An 18717-nucleotide genomic window follows, 5' to 3' on the forward strand; every position below is an offset into this window, starting at 1 on the left:
CCTTTTCATAAAATTCTGATTTTAAGCTGCATTAATGCAATTCCTTTTAAATTGCATTATTGAAATAAATGGACTTTTTCGAGTTTCACCTGTATGTGATTATGCATTAAGCGGTGTACAGGTATATATCTCATCAGTTAGGGTCTGAACCTTGCAACCCTACCAATCAGCTGTTACCTGCAGCCTCCGGTGCTAGAACCGACACGGCAAATAGAACAAAAAGCTCTGTTCACCGTGTAGTGGTTTTGCTGTGTCATTCCCTCTCCTGCAGGGAACAGCTAATAGGTGAGGATGGGGGGTGTTGGACCCTCACCGATCGAATATTAATGACCTATCCTAAGGATAGGTCATCAATATTGGGAGCCTGGAAAAACCCTTTAAGGCTATTTACAAGTGGCAAAATAATCATCATGTTTTGTTGTGCAAAATGACTATTTTATGCGCCATAATCCTTTGGTAATAAACTTTAGTTAGGGTTCTCTGTGAAATACATGCTAGCGTTCACATAGTCACATATTTGATTGCCACCTATGTGAAATGCTTCTGGAAGTGTCAAGCAGTTGTTTGAAGCTGATTTTGCCAAAATACACTCCAAATACACTTATTCGCTATTTGGAATGTATTTGGCTGGCATTTACACAGCTGAAAATGCTGCTGAAAAAAAAATACACCATAAAAGATGCAGATTTTTCTTGAAAGCAGCTCTGTATTTTTCATCTTCAAAATTGTATTGTGTGAACATAGCCTTAGGCCTCCTGCTCACGACCGTATGGCTTTTTCAGTGTTTTGCGGTCCGTTTTTCATGGATCCGTTGTTCCGTTTTTTGTTTCCGTTGTGTTTCTGTTCCGTTTTTCCGTTCTGTTTTTCCGTATGGCATATACAGTATACAGTAATTACATAGATAAAATTGGGCTAGGCATAACATTTTCAATAGATGGTTCCGCAAAAAACAGAACGGAAACGGAAGACATACGGATGCATTTCCGTATGTGTTCCGTTTTTTTGCGGACCCATTGACTTGAATGGAGCCACGGAACGTGATTTGTGGGCAATAATAGGACATGTTCTACCTTTAAGGCTCCATTCACACGTCCGCAAAATGGGTCCGCATCCGTTCCGCAATTTTGCGGAACGGGTGCGGACCCATTCATTCTCTATGGGGACGGAATGGATGCGAACAGCACACAGTGTGCTGTCTGCATCCGTATTTGCGGAGCGCGGCCCCGATCTTTGGGTCCGCAAAAAGATAGAGTATGTCCTATTCTTGTCCGCAGCTACGGACAAGAATAGGCATTTCTATAGGGGTGCCGGGCGGGTGTGTTGCGAGTCCGCAACACAGCACGGACGTGTGAATGCAGCCTAAACGGAACGGAAAAACGGAAACCGAATGCATACGGAGTACATTCCGTTTTTTTTGCGGAACCATTGAAATGAATGGTTCCGTATACGGAACGCAAAAAACGGCCAGTAAACGGGCGGGGGGGGGGGGGAAATGGTCGTGTGCAGGAGGCCTTACAGTGTTAGAGCATCCACCATGAAAATTTTCAGGTAAATATATTGTATGTAATGTAAAAAAAGATTGATTTTACATGGAGACATTCTAATTAGCCAGCATCTTGAAAGAGTCTTGGTATTGATTGCCTTTGTTTGATGTAGACTAGCATGATACCCACATACAACAATGTAACATCAAGCTAAGTTTTTCCCATCACTGTTTTAGGCTTGGCAAATGATGTGAGAACACGTGCATCAAAATGATTGTGTCTTGTCGATAGGCATGTACTTCTGAAGTTATGCCACCAACGCAATTTAAAGGGAGTCTTTCACCTAATCTGAGCGTTTTAGACCGTTCAGATCAGGTTATAGACTCTGACCCTCATTACAATGTTACCTTTGTTTTCTGTGTCCCTCGTCCAGATATTGAAAAAAAACACTTTTTAAACGTATGCAAATGAGCTTCTGAAGGTGCCCAGGGGAGGTGTTACTGGGCGATGTGCCCAGAAAAACATACCTCTTTCAGCTCTCTGGCCCACCCTTCTGTCCTATTATTACCTCCTCCTCTGCCTCCAGCCGGCGGACGTCACGAGCGGCAAGAGAAGAAGTCAGGCTGGGAACTGGCTCGCACCTGCACACTGCTCTGCCCATTATGGGCAGAGAAACAGCTATTGCGCATGCGCCGGCCAACTAAAGACAGCTGACTGGCGCATGCGCAATATGAAAAGCTGTTCCTCTGCCCATAATGGGCAGAGCATACAGATTTTTTCATAGCTGTGGGTGCCATTTCTTTATGGAGTTGGCTACTTTATGTTAATTCTATGCTAACATGTGGCAGGCAGGACAATAGATAACGTGCCTATGTATTCATTAATCGTTTTCTTGGTCTAGAAAGCCACTCCTCCTGGTCCAGAAATGGTTTTTCCCTCTACAGCAGGCCATACTCGTCCATAAAATGGCAGGAGATGGAGGGTCATGTGATTCTAAACGTCTAAACTTTGAGCAATCTGTGCATGTTTTAGTTTCGGGACGTCCAGGACCTAGGCCTTTGTTTGCTATTTCCATGGCACAGAGTGAGATCTTAGTTGCCTGCTATTATTAATTACATTATTGACCCTCCTAACATTTTGAGGAAGAAACAACTGGCCCACAACCTTTTTTATGGTGTACCTTTTTGCCTTAGTTTCCTAACCTTTGGCTCTCCAGTCCAAAAACTACAACCCCCCTTCATGCCCGGACAGTCTGTGGCTATCTTCAAAATTTTTCATTTAAATGAGAATAAATAATTTTTACCCGATTCCTGCAGTCTGCCTCCTCTGGGGTAAGAAACATACTTATGGTGCACTTTCCTTCCAGCGTGAGCATGATCACCTGCTCCGCTGCAGCCAATGACTGGCTTCAGAAGTGACAAGTCTTTTGGGAACATGCCACCGCTGGAGCTGATGAGGCTGGTGTACTTTGAAAATCCAAGTCAGAATGGCTATATAACCCTTTTTTATTCCAGCTTGCTATTTTGAGCATTTTATGAGTTCAGGTGTATTCATGAGCTGAACTCAACCTCTCAGTGCCCTAAAAGAAGACGACACGTCAAAACCAAGGGTCGGGCTATATACTAGGCATGCTTGCCTATTTACATGAAGCACTCTTTTAAGTCTGTTTCATTTCTAGTAGATGACACAGTGAGGAGGACTAAAAGAACATTAACAGGCCGCACTGGATATTTGGTTTGTTCCTGGAAGGGCTGACACTTCACTTCCAAGAGGACCATGCAGTAGTGCTGCATTTTATTTCGAGAGGAGTTGCTCCCCGCAACTGTGAAGAGATTCATGTATCGAATCTGAACCTGTTGAATACAGCATTGATGTGTTGATAACGTTAAGATATTTTATTGTCTATTTGAAGCTTTAGGATTCGTGCTTTTTCTAACTTCACCAGCGCTGATGTTTTCCTTAATACTTTGCCTTTGTGGGCCCACCTTGCCTAACTGACAAGCTGCAGCATGTATTGAGCAGCAGGACCATTTTAATATGTTGGTGGTCCTAGTGCAAAGGTCTTATGACTATGTCCTGTTGCTGTTAACCCCCCTTTCCCGCTGCCCTGAACACTGTCTTCATGCTTAAACAGGTAGTGTCCCACAAGGTACCGTTGTTTGGGTCCGCATCCGAGTCGGCTTTCATTTCAATGGGGCCGCAAAAGATCCGTGGCTACGTTCCGCAGCCCCGCTAAAAAAATAACACTTTGCGGACAAGAATAGGAATTTACATTGCTAGCGCCCGTTCCGCAAATTGCAGTTTGCGGACCTCAAAAAAAGGCACGGTCGTGTGCATGTAGCCTAAATGTGACTAAATGTTCCTCCATACAGTAAAACTGCCCTCCTTTGTGCTCCACACAGCAATAATACCCCGTTTAGGCCCTCACAGTCCAATGATGCCTCTTTTAGACGCCAAACTGTAATGCTCCTCTTAATGCTTCCCACAGCAGTAATAAAAATACTTCCACAGTGATCAAATGCTTTTGTGCCCCCCAACAGTCATAAAGTCCCTTTCTGTGACTTAACAAATAATAAATGCTGATGCTCTACCTCTCCAGATGCAGGTGCTCACCTTCTCTCATCTGTCTTGGGTGTAGCCACTCTGCTTCTCCTAAGATTCCCTTCCTTCCTTGACTACTTCACTGAGAGCCATCTCTTCACTCTGTTGTTCTAGCCTGTGTCCTCCTGCTGAACAGACCTCTCCACCGTCCTTAATTCTTCTTTATGGGGAACAAGATTGGGGTTGGCTGCTGCCTGCTGGGTCCCACATTCTTCCTGATACTGCCCACAGTATACGAGCAGGAGTAAATGATGGCTTCTGTACTCCAACTTTTCATTGTATTTGGGTCCAGAGGACACAAATACAGTTAAAAATTTTCACTACTGTCAGGGGCCCACCAGACAGTGTATGTGCACCAGATGCCGTGTTTAAAGACAACAGTGTCGGATTTTAGCAGCAACAGAGGAGGTGGTACACTGAAAGGAGCTTGTCAGTCAAGCTAGGTGGGATTTGATGGAGCTCATCATGAATACACTTTCACTGTATCTATGTGACTATATATGCAGATTCTACCCTCACCTGTTGTCTCTTGTAGATTGCAAACCCTTTGCACCTTAGCCCTTTATTTTCTACTTGAGATTTCTGATACAAACATAGGGACTAACAGCTCTAAAATTAGATTGGGGCCCTGATCTCCTCTAACTTGTCAACACAATGATCTGTGAAATGATCTCAGGCCAGCTCTGCCTTTACAGTGTGTTCTGTTCTCAGTTTGTCTTTCTAGGATGTTTGCTGAGTCCTTTGCTGTTCTATTTCATTGTTTCTGCCTCCCAACTCCTTCATTCACAGGCTGTCCACCACTGCAGCCAGCTAAACCTGGACCTAACCTAGCAACCAGCTCAAATTTCCAGACTGATACTGAGATGCTGTTAACCTTGCATTATGTCTTTGTTTACGCAGGCTGAGCAAGGGCACATAACTTGTTGGGCAGCTCGAAAAGCAACATGTTGGAAACGTGAAGCCCCGCACTCTGTTGCCACGTTACAGCTTAGTCCAAACACAGACAGCAGGATCTTCTGTGATTACATTGCACAATAATTGTATTTCTGGAACAGAGTTAGGACACTGTGCAGGTCTTCTTATATGTCAATCACAACTAATGCTCAGACTATATACTATATTCTGGAGACAGATGTATTAATGCAATTTCATTCCGCTAGTACCAAACCACTTTATCATGTTGTCTCATGTTCTAGCTCTACTGCCCAAAGTTTTTTCTCAGGATTTTATCACACGCTAGATCACAGACAAATCACAAGACTTGCAAACAAGGTGACCCGTGTGTGTCAGAGTCCATTAATAGTTGCAGAATTTAAAGGGAATCTGTCACTTTGTAACACCCCCCCCATACTACTATAACGTGTGGCTAGCTGAAGAGACAAGGATTCCAGCAATGTAATTACAAACCTCCCAATGGTCCCTCTTTTGGAGGGACAGTCCCTACTTTTGATCCAAGTCCCTCTGCCCCGCTTTGCTCCTTAAATGTCCCTCTTTTTGATCTAAAGTACAAATTTGCATCATTACATTTACAATATTGATCCAGAAAAGTGTTTGTCTGGCTCCTATCTGTATATTAAAGCCCACCTTGTATATTATTTCATTTTTTGATGCAATTTGGATTTTTAGAAATCTCTGTATTCCAATAATGTTTGTGCTATTGTGTAAAAGAAAACTATTGATGTGGATGGATAGGCAGAAAAAATTGGGGCTAAACCACGAGTGGGTCCACGGCATTCACACACAAAAAAATGCAGTACAAACCAGATGGGTCTCTGCAGTGGAATATGTAGGCAGACTTTTCCTTTGCATAATCTGCCACGTGAAAGAGGCCTAACTTGTGTAATTACAATAATAAATACATTTGCTGAAGTGAGACAACCCTTTTAACAAGCCTACCTTTTCCTTGGTCACGTGGATGTTAAATGTTTTAATATTTGAAAACAGTTTTTATTAGGTAACATATCTAATACTCTATGTTAAGAGCTCATAAACCATAGGATATGACAATACTAGAAGCCTTTGGGAACAAAACAACATACATTTTCACAGCACAATAAATACTTTCTGGTGGTCTCTCAAAAATTCTGCTGGTTTGCCGAATTTTCCAAAAAGATTAGCTTCGATCCAAATTGCGTTAAAAAACTGCTATTTCCAGGCTGCAGAGAGCCTTTATAGTGGTGTAGAACACTGTGCATTGTAACACGCATAGGGATTCTGCTCTGGTAATGAAATAATTCTGCCAGTATGACATACAGATGATGGTGAGATTCAACCGTGCACCACCAGCCCATTTACCATGTGCTTTTAATTAGATGGAGAAGGCCTCCAGTGCCACAATGACAGAGTCTTGAGTTTGCAGCAGTATGAGGCGGCCACCGAGTGGCAGCGTTAAAGACAGAGTGTGGAAGTGGCAGTAGTATGGGGAAGCCACCAAGTGGCACAATGACAGAGTCTGGAGGTGGCGGCAGTAGCAGCATCAGGAGAAGGCCACGGAGTGGCACATTAGTTTTTCGACCGAAATACGTCACAAAAGGTTTTACCACATATAACTGCAGCACTGAATGCTGAATAAAAAAAACATTTTTTGCTACCGAAATACGTCATTAAAGGCTTGGGACTCTCCACAAGCCATCAGTTCTCTGAAAGGTGCAGAGTCCACCACTTGGAAAGGGAGGGACTGCAGCACCAGCAACTTGGACAGCAGCACGTTCAGCTTCTGCGCCGTTGGATGCGTGCACGCATACTGTTGTCTCTTGGCATTTGCTTCGGTGATCGATTGCTGACAGAATGACTGACAAGGAGCATCAGGACCAGCAGACGATGGGAACAACAGACAGCTCCCTTTGCCTAAGGTGGTGGAGCCTTGACTGCCTGAAATCGGGTGCGGCGTGCCACTGGGTCATGCAGTGGTTGCTGCGGCAGGCTGGGCCACCACATTGGAGCCACGGTTCTCCCAGGCCACTTTATGGTGACGCTGCATATGTTGACCCATAGCTGTGGTGCCAACATTGGCACAATGGCCACGCTTCACCTTCTGCCCACAGATTCTACATATGGCCATGTTCACCTCCTCCGGTGGCCTTACAAAAAGCTGCCACACCGCAGAGTAGGTGATTTTACCGACAACACTACGCACTGACTGACACCGCCGCTGCTTCTGTGGACCCCTCCTTAATAAGCATAAAAGTTTTTATAAGAATACATTTTTCGTTTTCTATTGAAATATGCAACTAAAAGCTTTACGACGTATAACTGCGACGCTGAACGCAGAATAAATGTATAATTTTCTACCGAAATACGCCACTAAAGGTTTTACCACAAATTTTACTGCAGCGTTGAACGATGAATATATTTAGTTTTTCTACCGAAATACGTCACTAAACGTTTTACCACATATAACTGCAAAAGTGAACGCTGAATATATTTTGTTTTTGTACTGAAATAATAACAGAAGTGAAATGCGTATATATTTTTCGTTTTGTACTGAAATAGGCCACTAAACTCTTTCACCACAAATAACTGCAGAAGTGAAATGCGTATACATTTTTCCTTTTTGTACTGAAATAGGCCACTAAACTCTTTCAACACAAATAACTGCAGAAGTGAAACGCGTATATAATTTTTCTTTTTCCACAGATATAAGCAACTAAAGACTTTTCAACATAGCACTTGCACCCCAATAACAAGAACAAATTGCTGGAATGCCAGAGCTGTATAATAGCTATTTGGATCCCCAAATAATGTTTCCCTGCACTTGTAAATCGTTGTTTTTTTTTTACAATGAGGTTTTTCTAGCACTGTCCCTAGCGACTTCAGACGTCTCTCCCTGCACTAAGATGCTGTGAAATGATTCCTCCCTATCGTTTCCCTGTAATTTGAATAATGTTTCCCTGCACTTATAAATCGCTTTTTTTTTTTTCACAATGAGGTTTTCAGTAAAACTCTCCCTAGTGCCTGCAAAGTCTGTCCCTGCACTCAGAAGGCTGGAAAATGTCTGAATCCAAGATGGCTGCGGGTATTTATAGGGCTGGCTGGCTGCTGATTGGCTGCATGCATGGAATAAATGGGTCAGCCTCTCTTCCCAGAGTTCCTTGCCCCATGTCCTCACACGTGTATCCGCCATTGTAGGAAAAATTGCGCTTCGTTACCACGAAGCGCGAGGAAATTCGCATTAGTTGTGAATCAAATTTTTCCTGAAATTCGGATCGAATTCCACTTCGCCTGATTCGATTCACTCATCTCTAATGATTAACAATGGAAAATACTGAAGCAGACAAATCTCCCATGGAAACGATCATGTGCAGATGACTGGTCTGTAAAGCTAACGAAAGCCAACAGTGTAACAAGTATTTGCAGCATCACGATCTAAAGTTAGAATGCTCATCTGTTTTAAAATTCACTGCCGGTGACATAAGTCTTTCCTCAGTTTCACCAAAAGTATTTCATTAGCACATTACAAATAGAAGTTCAGATTACAGGTAGTGCACGTTTTACAAGGAAAGTTTATTGTGACCGCATGTGCCCTCAGGATGGAGGTACACAACCACATATGTTGCGCAACATATGTGGCATAGACATAAGTTTGAGAAAACTCATGTTACGTTAGAATATGACAATGTAAAATACAAATTATATATTTTTTTAAGTCACTTTATGATGCACAAGTAGTAATACAGAAAAAAGTTTATACATTTTGTGCCGTTGTAATTATATTAACCCATAGAATAAAGTTATCATTTCAATTCCGGCATGGTGAGCCCCATAAAAAAAAAAAACTAAATAAACAATAAAAATTGAATTGCTATTATATGGCCACCTTACAGAAAATAGAATAAAAAAGGATAGAAATGTCATATTTACTCCAAATGGGCATCAATGGAAACTATATTTTGTCTTGGGGGGGGGGAAAAAAAAAAAGCCCTCATAGAGCACTGTCAACAGAAAAATGATGGTTCCTAGAATATGACGAAAATACAAATGATTATTTTTTTTAAATGTGATTTTATGGTGTTAGAGGATTGAGAATCAGTCCCGTTTTGATATTTAAATTAGACACATAGTTTAGAGAGTAACTTCAAGCTGCCATGTGGTTCTATAGTCATGACTCCACCCCTTTCCATACGGACATCACAGGTACAATGAATTGTGAGTAGGCAGGTGTTAAAAGCAATACACCTAGCCAAGCAAGGCCGCCACAGCAGCATCTCCCCACCGCATGGATCAAAACATCCGGCGACAGAGGTGGGGGCAGCCAATAGAAGGCCACCCTAGTGGCACCCATAATGCTAGGGAGGCTCGTCCCCATTGAGGCCTGCTATTGGCTGCCGCCCCCTCCTTCTGCCCCCTATGACCGGGAACCGGAGTAAGCAGGCTCGAACTGGCCCACCGGGAGCCGGTGAAATCCTTGGTGGGCCCCTTGCCTGTCTGCTTATACCGGTCAGCGGCAACCCCAGCTGCCTGCTGACAAGCGCTGTTGTAATAAACAGCGCAGCATTTACCATACTCTTGTATAGCTGGCACAGTGCTTTGGAGCCGATCTTACTCAACTGTGGGCCCCTACCTCCTGACCTCTGCTCCCACGACAAGATGTCACTGCACGTAGAGAGAGAGAGAGCTATCCTGCCGCCCGTGTTCCAGAGGCTGAGTGGAGTGCGGGAGTTCAGTGTGGGCGAATGTGATGACAGGGCAGGAGAAGAGAAGCAGGAGGATCTTTTTTAAATAAAGCTACAATAATGTGTCCAGCCAGGCCAGTCTCCAAGTCCCTAAACTAGGTAGGTATTTACTGATGTGAAAAAAAAAAACGCTCATGTTTTTACTGTTCCCCTCTCTGAAAATTACAACTCCCAGCATGCCCTGTCAGATGCAGACCTTCGGGACCTGCTGAGAGTTGTAGCTTTCCTCACTGCAAAATGCCATACTCCTAGGCCTATTCACACTATGATAGAAACTGCTGGCTGTGGCTTCTGCTGATATATACACTGCATTGAATGGAGCTAAGCCATGAAAGGCCACTGCATCAAAAGTAGACATGTCTGTTCTTGGGACAGTTGCGGGTTTAACCCCTTCAAGACAGGGCCATTTTCCATTTTTTTCATTAGTTTTTTTTACTACCAGCCCTCCAAGAGCCATAACATTTTTATTTTTCCATTCACATAGCTGTATGACAGCTTGTTTTTTTGCGGGATTAGTTGCACGTTTTAACGACACAATTTACGCTTGCATACAATGTAGTGGGAAATGGGAAAACATTTTTAAATGGTGTAGAATTATTTAAAAAAAAAAAGTTCGGCTACAGTTTTACAGGTTTTGTTTTCACAGCAATTTCTATGCGGTAAAACTTAATGATTTTCCTAGTCTATGACGTAAAGTCATGGTTTTATTAAAGACACGGAGGCGAGTATTGCTATCTCTTCCTTTACTGTCCACCAATAGCAGCAAAGAAATTTACATAAGAAACATGTGACCATAACAATCATGGACCCTCCCCTGTCAGCCCCTATAACAGGCAGCTCCTCTTCTGGATCCTCCTCTTTCTTTGGATCTCTGACACCAACATTAGAACCTCAACTGGAACCGGAACTGGAACCGGACTCGGGAAGAGACAACCTCTCAGCTCCAACCGAACCGTAGAACCAAGCCAACATGGCTAATACCCGTGGAAACGCAGAAGGAAGTAGATCTCTAGACTCTGCGGGAAATCAACCTGAAACAAAATAAATATAGCCAGTGTGAAAAACAGGCAGAAAACTGCACAAAGTCAGGCCTTCGGAAAGGTAATAAACCGTAAGGTCGTAACTTATAATATAACCGTAATAAATATACATAATGAATAACCAAGAAACTTTACAACATAAATAATAATAATAATCATAAATGGGCGGGAAGAACAAACCAGGGTGGGCAATACTCGCCTCCGTGTCTTTAATAAAACCATGACTTTACGTCATAGACTAGGAAAATCATTAAGTTTTACAGCAAGACACGGAGGCTCATATTGCAAGTTCAAAGCTGATCAATAATAGACGAGAACACATGAGGAGGCGGACGAAAGTAAAATTCTCTAAAGTCGTGGCCCTAGACCAGTCAGCCAAACGCAAAATGTCCTCCAAGCGAGCCCCTGAAATCGTCAGGGAAGTGGCCGTCGCGCCTCTGGCCGAGTGTGCAGTAAAGACAGCGGTATCTACTCCCGAAAGGGACATGATCCACTTCATCCCTCGCGCCAGAGTTGGACTGGAAACCGGTCCGAAAGGATGACGAATGGAGAGAAACAGTTGCGGGACATCCAAAGAGCGGTGAGCCCGTGTCCGAGACTCATATTCCTTCAAACAGGCCACAGGACAAAGCACCAGTGTAGCCGGAAAGCAGGGATAGGACACTGACCTAATATTAGTCTTGGTGCGTCGAGAGATGTTAAACGTGACGCCCTCCGGAGAAAAGGATCTTGCGTCATGATCAAGGGCCGTCACATCGGAAACCCTCTTACAGGAGACGAGACAACAAAGGGTCAACAATTTAGCCGACAGTTGACAAAGGGAAAGATTCGGATTGTCCGGCCACGTGGATAGGAAGGAGAGGACCAAGGAGACATCCCACGTCGTGGTGAAGCGTGGACGGGGTGGACGAGCCAAGTGCGAGCCACGCAACAAGCGAGAAACAGAAGGATGCTGTCCCGCAGGAACACCGTCGAATCCCTATTGAGTGGAGGAAATGGCTGAGCAGAATAGGTTAATAGTCCTATAGGCTCTTCCCACTTCAAAAAGGGATGTAAGGAATTGCAAAAGATGAGTCACAGATGCCGAAATGGGATCTAGGTCCCGTTCCAAGCACCAGCTACCCAAGTTCCTCAGGCTGCCCGATAAGATTTTCTGGTGCCGGGAGCCCAAGCGTTGTCCAGGAGGCGTCTAGTTGCCTCTGAAATACCTTTGACCTCTCCGGGCGTCCTGAGATTTGGCACGCCAGAAGTTGAAGCGAGCAGTCGATCAGTAGAGGGTGTTGTACGCCTAGAGGTCCGTGGAGAAGATTCCGCTGACACGGCAGGAGGAGAGGCACATCCACCAGAAGTTCCAGAAGGATCAGATACCAGGCCTGAGTCCCCCAAAAGGGGACCACCACCAACAATTCCGCCTCCTGACAACGAGTCTGCAACAACATCCTCGGAATCATAGCAAAAGGTGAAAACGCATAATGCAGAGCAGTCGACCAGTCTTGAAGGAATGCATCCACCGCTTCTGCCTCCGGGTCCGGGCGCCAGCTGAAGAACCGGGGCAGGTGAGCATTGAGTCGGGAGGCAAAGAGGTCTATGGCAAAAGGACCCCAGGTTTCCGACACTGTAGAAAACACCTCCGGCGCTAGTCTCCAGTCGCTGCCGTCCGCAAAGTATTGGGAGCTCTAATCCGCCCGGTAGTTGTGTAAGCCCGGAAGGTATTCCGCTTGCGCCATGATGTCCCTGGATAGGCAGTAGAACCAGAACTCCTTCGCCAGGCGTGCCAACGTTGCCGACTGGGTACCACCCAATCGATTGACGTAGAGGACTGCTGAAAAATGGTCCATGCGCAACCTGATGCACGCATGGGCGATACCGTTGGTAAAACTCTGGATGGCAAACGAACCCGCCAGGAGTTCCAGCACATTGATGTGGAGGTGGGCTTCGACTTCTGACCACTGACCTCCAGTGGAAATTCCGTCGCAGTTAGCACCCCAACCCTGGAGACTCACGTCCAATTCCACGGTGAATTACGGTTGAAAGCCGAAAATCGCTCTGCCGTTCCATGCCTCCAAGTTGTCGATCCACCAATGAAGCTCTTCCCGAGCCTCTGTATCCAGAACCACCGTATCCGCCAATGCGGCACCGGAACGAAGGTGTGCAATCTTCAGCCGCTGGAGGGCGCGATAATGCAGAGGGGTCGGGAATACCGCCTGAATCGAGGAGGCCAACAGGCCGATGATGCGGGCCAGGTGCTGCAGGGACAGGCAGGCAGCCAATAGAGCATGCCTCAGTTCTTTGCGGATCGACCGCAATTTCTCCGCCGGAAGGCTGAGGGATTCCGAGATCGAGTCCACCGTAAAACCCAGGAACTCCATCCGTTGTGACGGTGTGAGGCAGGATTTCTCCAGGTTCATGAGAAACCCAAGAACCGTCAGGAGATCCGATGTCCAATGAAGATGTTGTAACAGGACCGAGATTGGTGCATAAATGAGCATGTCGTCCAGATATATGACAAGACGAACTCCTCGACTCCGCAGCCAGGACATGACTGGGCGCAGCAGCTTGGTGAAGCACCAAGGCGCCGAAGAAAGGCCGAACGGGAGACAGGTGAAACGCCACACCTCGCCTCTCCACCGGAAACTGAGAAGATCCCTGGACGTCGCGGCAACCGGAACCGTCAGATAGGCGTCTTTGAGGTCCAACTTCACCATCCAGTCCCCGGGAATCAACAGGTCTCAAAGAAGGTGAATCCCTTCCATTTCGAAGTGGCGATAGCGTACCACTGCGTTCAAGGCACGAAGATTTATCACCGGCCGCATTTGACCGCCCTTCTTCTGGACCAGACAAATGTTGCTGAGGACTCCCTCGGGAATAGGGGGAGCCCTTCAAATTGCCCTTTTGTGAAAGAGGGAGACGAGCTCGATGTCTATGAGCTTTATGTCTGGCTGTGACAATGACAGCGGAGGGGGAGGAGGGACGAGACTCGGGGAGTCCGTGAGCTCTATGTGGAAGCCTCTCACCGTGGTCAACACCCATGGGTCTGACGTTATGTTTGACCAAGCGTGGAAACAGTGATTGAGTCTGCCCCCTACACAATGACCCAAAGAAGTCCCCACTGGGGATAGACTTACCGAATGACTTGCGGAAATTCGGGTTCCCTCTAAAGGACCTTGATCGCCACTGGCCACGAAGAATGGAGGCGGGTTCCTCTGTTCCTGGAAAGGCGGTCTCTGGGTAAAGGAGCCTCTGCCCGAGCTGCGGGCTTGAAAACTTGAACGGCCCCGCCTACTGCCGGCCCTGGTGGAGACCCGTCCCTGAAAGACCCTGCGCATTGAGGACTGGGCTTTGTCAAGGGCTGTAAATGCCCCCACGAAGCGACTGAGGTCTTTGATAAAAGAATCCCCAAATAACAGACCCTGCGCATCTTTACCTGCCTCGGTAAGGGCCAGGTTTGCCAATTTAGGGTCAATTTTAAATAGGATGGCCTTACGCCGTTCAATGGCTAGGGACGAATTTGTACTACCCGCGATACAAATCGCCCTTTGTATCCAGCCAGTAAGCTCCTCCGGATCAATAGGAGAGCCTTCCACTCTGGCCATCTCGGCCATCTCAAATATTTTGGCTAGGGGGCCAAATATATCAAGGAGCTTGTCTTGGTAGCTCCGTAATGCAGAGTCTAACCCTTTACGGGGGTTCCAGCCAGTTTTTGACAAGAACTGGGTCATCTTAGGGTCAACTAATGGGGTCTTACAGACCTTGTTGGGGACCAGGGGTCTGGGGCACTCAGCCCTGAGTTTGCTACGGGCCTCCTTGCTTAGAGGGCATCAAACCCAGTGTTCAAGATAGTTGTTCACATGAGCAGCTGGTAGCCACTCCGCCGACCTAGGGTGGTGGAGGGTATCAGGGTCAAACAAATGAGCGCCCGAGGGATCCACCAGTGAAGAGTCCGCGTCTGCGGTGGTGGAGGCTGGTTGCTTAGTTAAGGAGGTGGAAGGATTAGGGTATGCAGTGCCTGGTATAACGTCATCAGCCTCCTCCTCAGAGTGGCAACTCTCCTCCGCATAAGCCTCCGTCTCAGACCCAAAGTCTGATTCCGAATCACTATTATGTCCTCTAGCACATTTCCACGTGCGCGCCCGTTCTGCCTGGCGCGGTAAGGCTCTCTTGCGTGATCTAGGCATGCCATCATGGGTGGCTGTAATCACACCAGTCAAATTCTCCTGTGTGGTAGGAGGTTCAAATACGGTAGGCTGCGTATTAGGCATTAAAGGCATCTGCCGGGAGAGGCCAGGGGCAAAGCTTGTGATATGGTCTGTGATAAAATGGAGGACATAGACCCCATTGCCTCCATAATGGCGCTGGAGACAGAGCGCTGGAGGTCAAGGGCCTGAGCATTTATGTCAGAGGGCCGGTCGTCCCCTGGAGGGAGGGGGATTAGGCCGGCAGGTGTTTGGTCTGCTGCAGACATAATATAATGTGGCAACCAATAAGAGTGCTAGTAGGGTCGGATAACTAACCTAACAAACCTCAAGGGAAGTAGAGCTAGTTGGGCTAAGCACAAGGGGTTAATCACCCCCAAAGACGAGCCGCAGCAGGAGCGCAAGAACCGGAGCGTCTGGCAAGTGTCCAGGTAAAATGGCTGCCGAGATCCCGCACCACAGGAGAGAGAGAAGCACAGGAGCAATGTGCCCAAGATGGCCGCCGAGATCACATGCGATCTTCCCCACCACCGGAGGATCGCAGAGCCCACAAGAAGCGGCGGTATAGGAAAGGTAGGTCAGAAAGAATCGGCGTGCAGGAGCGGCGCCAGCAAAGGGGAAGGGATGATAGTGGTGGGAATGCAGTTGGAAAAAATGGCCACAGGAAAGCCACACAAGGGAAAACCGGGGCCAAAGCAAAATGAAAAACAGGGTACAGAATAAGCACAGCACAAATAGGGTGCGGACTAAGCACAGCACAGAGCCCCTGGACTAAGGGGAAGCTCAGGGGTTAACAGTTTTGGCAAACCGATAAAGCCAATACAGACATTAAACGTCACTATACATAAGGAAAAAATGTACAGATGTTACTTATCTGGTGGCAGCAGCAAAGAAAGAGGAGGATCCAGAAGAGGAGCTGCCTGTTATAAGGGCTGACAGGGGAGGGTCCATGATTGTTATGGTCACATGTTTCTTATGTAAATTTCTTTGCTGCTATTGGTGGACAGTAAAGGAAGAGATGGCAATATGAGCCTCCGTGTCTTGCTGTAAAACTGACTTGTTACTTTTATTCTCTGGGTCAGTATGATTACATGTATACCACATATGCTTAGTTTTTTCCAAATGTATTTTTTTCAGTATTAAATCTATGGCTATGGAGCTGTGTTAGGGCTAATTTTTTGCTGGACAATCTAGTTTTTATTGATAACATGTTGGAGTGTGCACAACTGTTTGCTCACTTTTTATTCAATAACTTATTATTTTTTTTTTTAACACTTTAATAATTCCCCTAGGGAACTTGAACAAGAAATTATCAGATTTCCTCAACAGAGTTTCAGGCAGGGTCTTCTTTGGAACATAGCTGCTGCATCCTCGGATCGTTCAGAAGGACCGAGCACCATCTGGGTACCCTGATCGCCACTAGGTTTTTAAGATTCCAGATGTTGTGGTCACATTTGACCATGGCATCTGAGGAGTTAAAAGTGTGAGACTGACGTTATTGTCAATTGCATACATTAGCCCTCGGTGTCTGCCGTTTAAAACAGCAAGCACTTAGTGGCTATAACACCTGCTGCGCTTGCGAGTGGGCGCCATCTTTAAATATCCAACTCACAATGTACCGTATATTTAAAGGGTTTTTCTGAGATATTATAACTGATGACCTTTCCTCTGGATAGGTCATCAGTATCTGATCGGTGGGGGTCTAATACCCGGGACCTCTGCCGATCAGCTGTTTGAGAGGGCACCGGTGCTCCTGTGAGCCCTGTGCCCTTCTCTGTGCTTTTCCTAGGCCAGGTGATGTCACGTTCATTGATCAAGTGGCCAAGGCGCAGCTCAGCCCCACAGAAGTGAATGGGGCTGAGCATGATACCAAGCACAGCCACTATACAATGTACAGAGCCGAGCTTGGTGAGCTGTAAGGAGGCCGTGGCACTACTGCGATCACTTCACTAAACATCCTTTTGAAAATGCCGGGAAACATTTCCTTAACTTTGGATAGTGTTTAGGCTGGCTGGGGGACTGGGTGGTTCATCTAGGACATGGAATGTCCACGTGTGACTGCTGTCCAAACTACCGACTGTAAATAACAGACAGTTATGAATTAAATGAGTTGCTTAATAAGAAACAATTAGTTATAGTGCAGTGCACAATACTGTTCTGTTTAGCATACTGTATTGTGTGCTAAAATGCATACATTCATGTGCGCGAGACTGAAAAATGAACAAGTAATATCTCCAGCTCTAGGGTGGGCCCCCAAAATCAATTCCACTGGTGGGCCCTAGGCACCCCAGTCTGACACTGGGGGTAAGTATAACCTGAGGGGCCCAGGCATTAGCGGGTCATTATAGGGGTTGGATAACCCCTTTAAGTAAAGGTGTATTTTATATTACATTACATCTGAGTTGTGCGTTATTCCTGGTGATGCCAAGGCGACATATTGTAGCTAAGAACAATCCCAAGAACTAGGGGGAAAAGGGGAATATTGACCATTATCATCTGATAATTGGTAATATTTAGCATTTTTTTATACCAGTAACTTCAGATACTGCCATTATAATTTTTGATATTAATAAGCAATACAAACCATAATAACAATGATATCAATTTGATATTATTGTAATCATATCAACTAGCAGAATAAAAGTTATTTACCCACATGATGAACCCAATTAAAAAAACACTGACAATTGCTATCATTTGGCTACCTCACCAAAAAGATGTATGTACCCCAAAATGCTACAAATAAATGAGCTCTCATATAGCTGCCTCGACCACAAATATGTTTAATCAATCAGTGTTAAGAAAGTCTAAGAAACACCTGGGGGGGGGGGGGGGGCAAAACCACTGCACCCCGCTGAATTTTTGGGGTTTATAGATTCCAAAATGGGGTTATTTCTTTGGATTTTCCACTATAGTGGTACTTCAGGGGCATTGCAAATAGAATATGGAACCTGAAACCCATTCTTAGGGGTAGTCAAATAGTCAAGTCGAAGTAGAGAACCAAACAAGAAACACCGTACTAAAACACGAGATGGAGGGTGGTGAAAGGCAAGCAGAGGTCAATAATAGAAGCAATCCAAACACACACAGAACCGGAACCAGGAGCACAGCTAGGGAGTCAATGACTATGACTGGCACTGGTATAATGCCAGAAATGAGTTTAAATAGAGCACAGAGTCCCAGGATCAGAACCTGATCAGTTATGACTCGGCACTCCATTAGTCAGAACAGTAGCACACAGGAATATATCAGCTGAGCAATCAGCCTACTGATAGTTTCCTCCAGCACATGCCCGCTGTGGGGAGAAAGAACATTGCATCCTGTTGCTAATGTCGCATCACCAGGGATCATGGATTAGGAGTGTGTCTCTCCCAGTGGAGTTGTGTCAAAGCTGGAGATCTTGCCGCTGGAGCCTAGACAGGTAAGTTTGTGACATTATCCCTCCTCTTAAGAGTGGCCACTGGACCCTCAACATGGGAAGCAGGCTTAAATGGAAATTTTAAATGGAACTTCCTAATTAGGCAAGGAGCATGAACATCCCGAGTGGGCACCTATTTCTTATCAGGACCATACCCCTTCCAATTGATTAAGTACTGCACTGAGCCTTAAACTTTCCGGGAGTCAAGAATTCCCTCCACCTCGTACTCAAGCTCACCCAGAACTACCATTGGGTCTGGAGGTTTAGGTGGACAAATCACAGGAGAAATTTATTTAAGCAATGACTTAT

The sequence above is a fragment of the Bufo bufo genome, chromosome 2 (genome assembly GCF_905171765.1).
Source record: "Bufo bufo chromosome 2, aBufBuf1.1, whole genome shotgun sequence".
NCBI lineage: Eukaryota > Metazoa > Chordata > Amphibia > Anura > Bufonidae > Bufo > Bufo bufo.